Source organism: Kogia breviceps, chromosome 17, assembly GCF_026419965.1.
Source record: "Kogia breviceps isolate mKogBre1 chromosome 17, mKogBre1 haplotype 1, whole genome shotgun sequence".
Taxonomy (NCBI): domain Eukaryota; kingdom Metazoa; phylum Chordata; class Mammalia; order Artiodactyla; family Physeteridae; genus Kogia; species Kogia breviceps.
In genome coordinates this window covers 4,547,993-4,560,052 of record NC_081326.1, presented here as the reverse complement: position 1 = coordinate 4,560,052, position 12,060 = coordinate 4,547,993, and the positions used below count along the sequence as shown (strand labels likewise).

The following is a 12,060-nucleotide window of genomic DNA, read 5'->3' as shown; positions in this document are numbered from 1 at the left end:
ATGAGGGGATTACATACTAATTTAGGATTTGTAAGCCCAAGGGTGAATCCTGGATTTGCCATGGACAAGCTTGAACAAGTTATTAAACCTCGTTTATGTTTTCCCAGCTAGAAAATAGGGCCAATGATAATAATCTCACAGGGTTGTTCTAAGTTTTAGAAATAACACTTGATAAATTCCTAGCACAGTGTCTAACCATGAGGTAAGACAGTGCTTTTAGAGCATTTAACCTAACTCCTGATATATAACTAGGGCTTAATAATTAACAATCATTGTGGCCGGCATTCCATACCTAGCGATTATCACTATTCTCATTGTATCTTTAGAAAATGGCTTCACTGGGCTCAGAGTTAAGAGTTAAGACCGCAGGGCTGCTATGTGGCTGCCAGCAGTCTGGGTATGAATGGTCTGGCTGGCGACCAGACGTGACGGCCACAGAGGGAGGCCAGGCTGCACTTCCTGACCAAAGGCACCGCTCCCATGTCAGTAACTTCCTGTCTCCTCCCCTCCTGCTCTTCCTGATTAGACGGTCTCAGCCTGGCCTGGGGTATTATTACCTTCTGATCCCCACAACTTCCCAGTGCAGGCACTGCGCCCCAGATTCCAGAGGGAACTAGCTGATTGCAAACACCTGAGGGCTCTTGTCTGATCTACCCTGTATGTGTCTCCTGAGGGATGGCCATGGATTATGGCTCCCTAATCAGACCTGAAATGAATCTTGAAATCTAAAGTTTCAGAGGGGAAAATAAGAGAATTACCGGGAATGAAACCAGTACCGGAGCACTGAACTTGTGCAGTTCTCTTTGACAGTTAAACTTAAGGCGTATGTGTGCTAACGTGTCCTACGACGATATGTACGTGCGTGTGTACATGTGTGTCCCAAATCTTACATAAACACAAAACAGATTACTATGAGAGGTGTGCCTTATAATAATAATAATCCTTGCTCTTTGATAAAAGGACTCTTTGAAAATCTGGTGAATGATTGGAACTTGTGTGTAGAAAGACTTTTATTTACACACAATTTGACAGAAGATTCCCAGGATCCTTGACGCTGAGACGTGAACTAATAATTATATGCATATGCGTATGATCATATATTCAGTGTCCCCGGAGGAAGACACAATCCCCAGACTAAACACCAAGGTAAAGGTCAAAAATGTCCTCTCCGTTTATTTTCCTGTCAGTAGTCTGTGTTGTGATTGCAGGAAGCGGATTGTTTGCGGTCTCGTAAGAAATAGGAGAGGGAATTGGATATCTGTTGATTGTGGAGAGAGCTTGGAGTATACAGCATTTTGAAAAAGCCTGATTGTGAGCTGATTTTGAGGCATTTCAATCCTCAAATGCATGTCAGCAGACATCATGATGTCAGAACATTCTGATTAGATTCTTCTATCCAAACAGGCTTCCGACTTTATTCCTTCACCCTAGATCTGAAAGACTTTGCTGAGCAGTTGCTAAAGGAACTCCTATATCAGGAGAATCCATTGGTCAGCAGCTTACCTGGTGGATCACAAGATTCTGGGCAGAGACACATACAAGGGACTTTTTTCACCTGATTTCCTAATCCTATTGGAGATGATGCTATAAGAAACTCACACGGAAGTGCGCGCCTGAGATTTATTTAGGACTTTTGAGAATTTCGTTCCTTCCCATATGCGAAAAGAAGGTGCAAGGTTTTCTCTCTTATGTATGTTGGTCCAACCGTGGTGCACTGGTGGGATAACTGCATTACAGACCTTCTGACAGCCTGTGGGCAGCAAAGCAAACACAATGATTTTCCAGTACAGAAGGCAGCGATTGCACCTCGGGGGAAACGGCAGATCAGAAAATCAGCTTCCTCACGACTCTCCATTTTTTAATCATCGCCCAACTCCAAAGCAGCTCTGAAACAGAAGTGGTGACAAGGGAGGCTTTCTGACGTATGTCCTAGTCCCTAGATAATAGCTGTTACCTATTTTCTTTGCAGGAAATCAAAGTTGCCCTTTAATTTCCCCTCTGGGTAATACAGTGATATATTTTTATCCTCTAGCTTATCAGAGAGTACTAATCAGTTGATGACATTAAGAAGAGTTCAGAAGCATAAAACTCAATATGTATTTAAAAGGAGTTACCTGGCGGATGAAGAAAGTTTCCTAAGTTGTGAGTTGCTTTCTCGTGGCAAAGTGAAGTAAAGATTGTTAACACTCCCAAATATATATGAATGCCATCGGATTGTGAATGTGACTCTCTATTTTACAGTAGTCGCCTATAGAAAAAACTCAATGTAATTCAAATTCTTCTGCTTTCACCCTGGGAAGATATTTATGTTATACGTATTCAATTTTCATGAAAAGTGTAAATGCATTTTTGCAAAGCGTGAGGGAAAATGAAGATAGACATTTCCATTTTGAAAGAGGGCACCATGATAAGCAAGTGCCAAATTATTTCATGTCTTAGTCCTGTGTTATGAAAAACACATGCTCTGCCCAATGACTTCTTTACCTTGAAATGTCATGAGACTCACCCACTGCCTGGCATCGCTGCAGAATTTACCATTACAAAGAGCTAATCTCGCGAGGATCACCCAATTTTGATCCAATTTTCCTTTTCTCTTTTCATCTTAAATCTTCCCTCTATGAAACCGAGTTATTTTAAATTTTCCTATCAAGGCCTATATCTTTCACCTTTCAATGTCTCAGGCCCATAATTTCATTTGATCAAGCAATTCCCAACTTCTAAATGTTCCAAATCACCTGTTATAAATTGATGGTTCAGAATTTGCGATGCACTTGCCGAGAGAAATAGTGCAATCAAAGGGTGCTTATTTTCCTAAACCTACACAGACGACTTTGTGAATGTGTGAGAATGTGTAATGCTATGTTACGGTGCCCAAGAAGCTAAATTTGCAGTTGTTTCTGGAGAAAGAGTTTCTCTAGCTCCAGCTGCAGAATCCCATCCCGCCCAGTAGCCTCTGTGGGAGCAGAAGCTGAAGCCCTGGCTCTGTCTACCTCTAGGACATCAGTAGCGGCTCTCAAGGGAAGAGGCTGTGCCATCTGCACGGTGGACACGGACCTCCAGGGAATCAGAGTCAAGACGCTGGTGACGGTGAGCTGGGAGGCATATCAGGACAGGACTGAGATCCTTGCCGGAGCATATCCCGGTTTGCCAGCCCTCCTTCCTTCTCCTTCCTGTCATTCCAGCCTACTTTTGTCCCGTGAGGGTCTCTGGAAGGATGGCGGGAGTCCTCTGACCAGAACGGGTTCTGCTCTTGTCTTCTGACCACTAGCCTTTATCAGCAGTGCTGTCGCCCTGGGGAGAGAGCTATTCATAACTAGAATGCATGAAAATGATTTAAAATCAAGAGTTCCATCAGCTCTTTAAGTTTGCCCTCCAGTCTCATGCCTGGACATACCTTAGCTGCTTGAAGATTATCAACAGCTATTTGCCTGAACAAGCATTTTGACTTTATTTTTTTGCGGTACGCGGGCCTCTCACTGTCGTGGCCTCTCCCGTCGCGGAGCACAGGCTCCGGACGCGCAGGCGCAGCGGCCACGGCTCACGGGCCCAGCCGCTCCGTGGCACGTGGGATCCTCCCGGACCGGGGCACGAACCCGCGTCCCCTGCATCGGCAGGCGGACTCCCAACCACTGCACCACCAGGAAAGCCCAGCATTTTGACTTTAAAAGGCATACAAAGAACGAAAACTCTAGACATCAAAATGCCATGTTGCAAAATGAGTCAAGTATGGGGAAGGGGAATCTAATTTTGAAGTAGATTACCGAATATACCAAAAAATATAGCCCTAATTATCTACGCTTTTCCTAGGGAGCAAAATTTTTTTCTTTCTTTTTTGGGCGGGGGGTAAAAATATGGATTGCTTTATGAATCTGTCATCCTTGTGCAGGGGCCATGATAATCTTCTATGTATCGTTCCAATCTCAGTATATGTGCTGCTGAAGTGAACACCAAGCAATTTTTTTAAACAACTTTATTTTGGAATACTTTGGGATTTGCAGACAGGTTGCAAAGATAGTCCAGACTTTCTGTGTCTCCCTCCCCTGGTTTTCCTCCCTCTGTTAACATCTGACGCTGCCATGGTACTTTCGCAAAACTAAGAACCTGATATTGGAACTCCGGGATTAAGTAAACGGCAGGATTTCACCCGATTTTCCAGGATCCCACTTGGGGGCGACACCACATTTTGTTCACACATCTGCTGAGTTTTCGCTGGGCTGTGACATTTTCTCAGTCTTTCAGGACCTCAACCGCTGTGAGGGGGTGGCTGTGGATCCAATCTGGTTCATCTGATGTTTTCTTCATGGTGAGACTGGGATTATGGGTTTGGGAACAAATACCGTAGAGGTGAAGCCCCATTCTTCTCACTTTCACCAGGAGGCACACGACATCCAGGTGGCATCTCTGGTGATGGCACCCTTCCTCTCTTGGCTGAGTGTCTGCAGTTCTCCTACTGCAAAGTTACTCTTTTTCCCTTCGATACTCTATTATTTGGAAACAGGGCATGATGTCTAGCGGTCCCGCAGGAGTAGGGAGGGAGAGAATGTAGCTCCATCTCCTGGAGCGGGGAGTGGTATTTGTAATTTTTCTATAAGGAAGAGCTGTCTCCTCTCTCCCATTTATTTATTCATTTCTTTATATCAGTTTGGATCATGTATATTCGTTTCAGACTTCGGGTCACACGCGAACTTAGGTTAAGAGGCCTAAGACTCAACCCCGTCCACTGGACAGAGCACACAGTGCCCTGAAGTGAGCGTGGGAGCCGCAGCGCACACACAGGGGTCCCAAGTGGGCCCAGTGATCCATCGGTGAGAGGGGACTCGGTCACAGCCTCTCCCCGGTCACCGCGTGCCGCGTGCCCATATAGCCGGTGCTTCTAGTACTTGCAGCCCTGTGGCTGTCCGGAGCTGTGTTCCTCAGGGAAATGCTCTCTCTTCTTACTTCTGTTTCCTAAGGGCTCCTGGACACCTGCCTAATAAAGAATCAGCCCCCTCGCTGTCCTCCTTTTTCTTGAGAAATGAAGCATCGTAGCCTTAGCTTTTATTCCAGAGGTAACAGGGAATTTGACAAACATAGTCCCGCAAATCCAGAAATATATCTGTTCTCCAAAACAACACTGGTTTCTCAAAGAATGGCTGAGGGTTCAGCTACACATGGGAAAAATTTGAAATGACTTGTTGTTGTTTTTGCTGCTTTGTAATAATTGAAAGGACATAGGTTTGTTTGTATTTCAGGGTTTTTTCTTTTTCTTTTTTTCCCCCCTATCTAAGAGGTTTTCATTTTATAACTTGAACTTTAGAAATTTAGAACGTTGCCACATTCTAAAAGATTATATTTACAGCTGACAATCAGAGACACTCATTAGGCCCTCAAAACTTGCTCTGTAAATGTTAGGTGAGTCAGAACACACTGCTTCCCCGGCAGAGAGCGTGAGATAAAGTGCAGAATGATTGTGTTTAGGTAGAATTAGGCTGAGCAAAAGCATTTTTGCTTTTGCTTATGTATATAAAGCACCGGAAATGAAGAAATGGATTAAAATACAGGCTCCACTGTGCTTCCCTCTGCAGGAGGGGAGGGAGCCCCCATTAGAGCCTCCGGGTTCCCTGTCCTCTTGTCTCAGCTACTGTCTCATCTCCAAACCCACAGGCGAGACTGAAGACCCCCCTGGAACATGGGAGTCGGAGGGATTTGGTCTGAATCCTGCCCACCTCCTATGACAGCAGAGCTTGGGCAAGTCACTTAAACATCTGAGAGGCTCAGCCGCTCTATCTGTACAGTGGGGCTAATAGTAACCCTCTGATAGGAGCTTTTGTGGAGATGAAAAGAAATGATGTACAGTGCTTTGCAGGGGGCCCGGGACATAAGATGGGCTAAACAAATGACAGCTCAGATGAGTTTGGAAGAAACAGGCTGAGCCTGGATGTCAGTAAAGAATCATCTTGGGGGACTTCCCTGGTGGCGCAGTGGTTAAGAATCTGCCTGCCAATGCAAGGGACATGGGTTCGAGTTCTAGTCCAGGAAGATCCCACGTGCCACGGAGCAACTAAGCCCGTGCATGCACCACAACTACTGAGCCTGCGCTCTAGGGCCCACGAGCCACAACTACTGAGCTCACGAGCCACAGCTACTGAAGCCTGCACGCCTAGAGCCCGTGCTCCACGATAAGAGAAGCCACCGCAATGAGAAGCCCGCGCCCCGCAACGAAGAGTAGCCCCTGCTCGCCGCAACTAGAAAAAGCCTGCGTGCAGCAACGAAGACCCAACGCAGCCATAAATAAATCAATAAGCAAACAAACAAATGAAAGAATCATCTTGGGGGAATTCCCTGGCGGTCCAGTGGCTAGGACTCTGCACTTTCACTGCCTTGGGCCGGGTTCAATCCCTGGTTGGGGAACTAAGATCCCGCAAGCCGTGTGGCAAAAAAAAAAAAAAAGAATATTCTTGGGCATTTATACATTGTAGAGAAAGAACACTCACAGGGTCAGTCAACAAACTCACTACTCAATCAGCATAGTTTGCAGATTCGCAGCCTCAACTGAAGTATTCTACGCAGCAAAACCGAGTCTTTTCTGCTGTGAGTAAGCTGACTTCTTATGAAATCTTCAATGTTGAAGGAAATGAAATTTACAGAAAAGGACAATAGCAAGAAAACTCTGTCAGAGACTGTGGGGTCACATTTCAGATGATAAAGTCATGGCAGAGAAAACTCCAGGCTCCATCCCATGGCCCCTTTCTGGGAAGGAGGGTCTCTATTGCAAGAAGATATTAGAGGCCGGGGAGATGCACGGAGAGCTGTGCAGGGAGGGGAGGGGGATTCAAGCGGAGAGCTGGTAGGCCTGGAGATGCGATCAGAGGGGAAGAGCACGCCTGGGGAGAGGGAGAAAGAGAGCTTCAGGCCTGTGTACACTTACGGGCTTACCGAATGCTGTAATTCTAATTTCCTTTAAATCAGAAGAAAAAAATAAACAGAAAAGTAATTACTGTAATACACACTAATAAACACAGACTGATTATATTAGCATATATACCAACACAGCTGTCAAATGTATTAATGTGTCTATTACTACAGGGCCTTCCTGGTGACCCCAGTATGGTTCCCTGACTTCGCATGTATCAATGTTAATTTCCTGAGGGAGACAAGTTTTCTGCTGTTGCGTAGGAAGATATCCTTGTTCTTAGGAAGATATCCTTGTTCTTAGGATACATGGTGAGGTGTTTAGATGTGAACTATTGCAATGTCTGGAGCAAATGATCAGCGAGACAAAGAGATATTAGTGAACCTAGATGACGGGTATCTTAGTTTACATCATGCTGAAATTTCTGTAGGATTGAATTTTCAAAATTCAAGCTTGAAGAAAATAAAATGAGAGGATTTGGACTAGAAAAAAAAAGAAATGTTCAGAGTTGTGTGGAATGCTGTGAGAGGTAAGAACACTGCTCAAGAGAGCTGCAGTTAGCACCTGCTTAACTCTTCAATGCTTTTGCAGTTGAGTATATGGAGTGTCCTTTTAGAGCAGCCACTGGTGTTAAAGCAAGAGCAGCGTAATTTTAAAAGGCTCCAGTTCATTTGGGTTATGGCCACACTGAGCTGTCTACCACAAGCAAGGTGGATGCGAACTGGGGCACCTGGACCAGGAGTTATGTTCCAGACCAGGCAGGGTCCGAACGTCGTGTGGAGGCTGAAGAACTGCTTCTTGGGACCCCTAGGATATGGAACCGTAGGGTGAAGGGGCCTCCTGGCCCCGGGGAAAGACAAAATGGAAGCCTTTGGATCTTTGGAAGAAGGTGGCCCGGGTGATAATATTCCATGCGACGCAAAGGGAAGGAGGTGCTTTCTGAAAAGGAAGGGACCTGTACCCTAACTGCTGTTCCCTGAGATCTGAGGTCAGGGAACCGTCCTGGGGTCACCAGGAAGGCCCTCTAGTGATAGACACCAAGAGGGCAGAAGACAACTAAGGTGAAGACGCTGGCTCAGGACCAGGGCTTAAGGCTTTGAGGGTGAGGGCTGGCTGCAGATAGGGTGCCACCGAGTCCCATGTTCCGAGGGTCTAGCTACCCTGGTGTGGTACGGTCGTTTGGGGAAACAATGCTGAGCCCCTGAGTGTGGACAAAGATCCAAGTGAGGGTCACTATTCTCGACCCCACAGGGCATCGGGGCAGGGGCGAGCTTTTGCAAGGCTGCAGAGGAAGAGTTGATAACGGCAACACCCCGTGGAAGCAAGAAGCTGCAGAGAATCAGACACCTGTGTCAGAGACAGGATTGCATCTGTCCCTGCTGACCTCCAGCCGGCAAGCTGTGAACCCCCGGGGTTGTTTTTCTGCTTGCTTGTTTCTTTCTTACAATCTGGGTGCCATCTGAGGGTAGAAAAGGCCTCAAAAAGGCTTCTCCATTTTCTACTAACAATTTAGGGGATTTGAAGGATAATCTGAGGAAGTACGAGGTGATGGCATCCTAGTACCCTGAGCTGGCAAAGTCATTTATATGAGTTACAGGTCACATTAATATTTGAAATGGGGACTTCCCTGGTGGTCCAGTGTTTAAGACTTCGCCTTCCAATTCAGGGGGTGCGGGTTTGATCCCCGATCTGGGAGCTAAGATCCCACAAAACCCAAACGTAAAACAGAAGCAATATTGTAACAAATTCAATAAAGACTTTAAAAATATATAAAAAGCATGACTTTTGGAAACTACCATCCTTCTTTCCTAGCAACTGCGTTTGCTTTTGTCCAACCTCTGCAGCAACTGTCTTTCTGTCAATCCTAATCTACTTTCTCCACCTCTGTTGATGGAGCAGACATGGTTCTGAATCAATCTTCAATATCAATTCCACACTGTAATCAGAAAATATCGAGATATAATGGAAATGAGAATAAAACTGATATAAGCCAAAGATAAGTGCTGTCACAAAAAGGGGAAGAACTGATAATTGTCTCCTGGAGCAAAGCAGTTCAGCATCTTAGGTCAACTGAACTCACTTCCATCAGCCCTACTTAATTCAGAGTACCTAGGATAACTTACAGAAACACAATGACAAATAAACAGGACCCTGCTTTTCTACTCAAGAAAATTCCCAGTCTGTGAAGTAAGAGAGAGTATAAAAGTCGGGTTTAAAACTAAGGGCAGTGGGGCTGTCAGCAGGAATGAAACATACCTGTTAGAGAGCTTGTCACCTCAACTTCAGTTTTAGTTGAATAATTCAAACTTTTGCACAGTTATTTCTCGTGATGAGCAAAACTCTGCCTCCCTGAAATGGGCAGAGACCTTCTCAGGAGCAATTCAGAAGAAATCTCCTTGCTCCTTTGCGTAACTGACTTCAAGTGTTTGCAGGTCACTGGCATATACATGATAACAACCTGCCCACCTCCTGGGAGTTCAGGCCTCCGTTTCCTGAAGTTTCTTCCACTTTTCTTTCCATCAGCCGGGTCTGACATTCTAAGACACACTGAGAGAGAAAACTGAAGCAGTCCTAACCCAGGAACCTCTCACCTCGTGATGAGAGTCCTCAAGGAAACACCAGCACAGGCCGTGAACAAGACGGAGCTCCGGCCCTGGGCACAGTCCCGGGGAACACTCAGGCCCTTGCAAAAAATACTCTCAGGTCTGTAGCTCCGTCAGCCGTAAATAAACCCGATCATCAAGGCTTTTTGTATAATTATATCAATCTGCACTATGTCTATGGCCACCAACATGTCGCCATGCTAACAGCACTTGACATTTCCTAGGAAATGTCATAAATAAAAAGCTCACTAACAGAAATCACTATTTCTCTACACTCACGACTTCCCGCGCCGTGTGTGAGGGTTTTCTACACCAAATGATCCTCCAAATCTATGCGGACACCAACTGGGTGCCCTACAGTTCGATTATGACACTAACTATCTGTGTAACCGAGCAGGACGCCATGGGGCCTTCCCGGGATGGGACAGCCCCCCCCCCCTCCCCTCTGCTTTAGCTCCTCTCTGAAGTACCTGAATAATAGTATTTCCTGAGTTGTTTTACAGATGTGAACCCCCCCCACCCCAGCAAATGGAGGATGTTAACTACTTGACGGCCCTGAGCACACAGCCCCCAGGCTTCGTGGAGCCTGAGGATAAATAAATGTAATAACCCCTGGGACATCACCCTGTTCCCGCATCCTCACCCAATCAGAGAAGTTTGCACGGATCTGATCAGGTACCCTGCGACTCTCCCCGCCCCTGACACACCTGGTTTTTAAAAATGCTTTGCCGGGGCTTCCCTGGTGGCGCAGTGGTTGAGAATCCGCCTGCCGATGCAGGAGACACGGGTTCGTGCCCCGGTCCGGGAAGATCCCACGTGCCGCGGAGCGGCTGGGCCCGTGAGCCATGGCCGCTGAGCCTGCGCGTCCGGAGCCTGTGCTCCGCAACGGGAGAGGCCATGGCAGTGAGAGGCCCGCATACCGCAAAAAAAAAAAAAAAAAAAATGCTTTGCCAAAACACTTTGGGGAGCTGGAGGCTTTTTAGGGCACGAGCCACCTTGTCTCCTTGCCTGGTCCTGCGATAAACCTTTCTCTGCTCCAAACACCAATGGTTCCGTCTGTCGGGCCTCACTGTGCATCAATCAGGCCATGAACTTGCGTTAACACCTGGACTTAGTACAGACCCTATGGCACACGGTAAGGGCTCAGTCCCACAAGACCTCCCTCAGCTTCAGATGCTAATCCCAAGGCCCCGTCTGTCACCTGGACTTCTGACTGCCAGACCTTAAATCAGTGGTTCCCGTGACCCCTCATCAGGTTTGATAATAGGCTGAAATGGCTCACAGAACCCAGGGAAAGAGTTTACTTACTATTACTGATTTATTACAAAGGATTTCTTAAAGCCAGATGAGGAGATACATCAGGCGAGGTCTGCAAAGGTCCTGAACACAGAAGCCTCTGTTCCGGTGGAGGTTTGGGGTGCACCACGGAAACGGAGCAGGGCCCTGTGGGGCTCCTTGGCACAAAAGCCTTTCTGTGTCCCCTTCCCCGAGTTCCAAAAGTCAGGTTCAAACAGTTGCTAATTCAGGAAGGGAGGGGATGCGGAGACAAGGGAGGAGCGGTCAGGAAACAATAGTGCAGCCTGGGGGCAGGGCCCCCGTTCCCCGCCCCCCACTCAGGGATACATATCACAGTATCTTTGAGCTCTTCTACAGAACTAAAACCCCCAACAAACTGAAGAATGTTAACTACTTGATGAAGCATTCTTCACTCCAGAGAAGGTCACAGTTCACCCATCATCACCTGGGGCCAAATGATCCCTGAATTGAAAGAAGGCAGGCCCTGCACCCAGATCCTTATCGGCACCCCTGCTCCTTGACTGTAAAACTCCTCGGGACATACAGTTTTGAGGGCGCTAGGCTGCTGTGGCCCCCTTAGCCTGGCAAAGCAATAAAGCTATTCTTTTCTACTTCACCCAAAACTCTGTCTCTGAGATGTAATTTGGTGTCAGGGTCAGAGGCTCTATGCAGCTTCACCACCCTCCCGGCACAGACATGCATTCTTGTTTGCCAACCTGGAAGCTCTCTGAAGCCCTTCCATGAGAGTTTTTATGGAGGTTCCATCACATAGACACGATTGATTAAGTCATTGGCCAATGGGGATTGAGCTCAATCTCCAGCCCCTCTCCCCTCTCTCCCTCATACATTCTGGATATTGATCTTTTGACAATCATATGTCTTAAAAATACCATTTTTTTTCCGTTTGTGCGTTGTAGTGTGCTGTTCTTGTTGCAGTGTCTTTTTTAATAAACAGAGATCTTAATTCACATTTAATTAAGATCATATTTAATTCTTAAATCTTAAGAATTCTTAAATCACATTTAAATCTTAATAAAAATTCATTTAATTAATTAAGATTTAATTAATTCACATCTTAATTCCTTTAAGAGGCTCTTAAAAACCTCTAAGATCTAGGTTATAAAGAGATTCTCTTAAATTTTTCTCTTAATAAATAACCGAGTGCCTCAGTACCATTTAATGAATATTATTTCTTTTCTTTAAAAAAAAAAAATTATTTATTTATTTATTTATGTTTGGCTGTGTTGGGTCTTCATTTCTGCGCGAGGG

At 46.0% G+C, this 12,060-nt stretch overlaps 1 long non-coding RNA gene and 1 other non-coding gene across 2 annotated transcripts in view; both read right to left on the bottom strand.

Moving 5' to 3' along the window:
* Positions 1-12,060, bottom strand: part of LOC136792862 (uncharacterized) — a 171,961-nt gene that overhangs the window by 32,947 nt on the left and 126,954 nt on the right. The window lies entirely within an intron of this gene.
* LOC131744291 (U6 spliceosomal RNA) lies at positions 3,846-3,948 on the bottom strand. Its single transcript, XR_009332080.1, has one exon. It is a non-coding gene; the product is annotated as a U6 spliceosomal RNA (small nuclear RNA).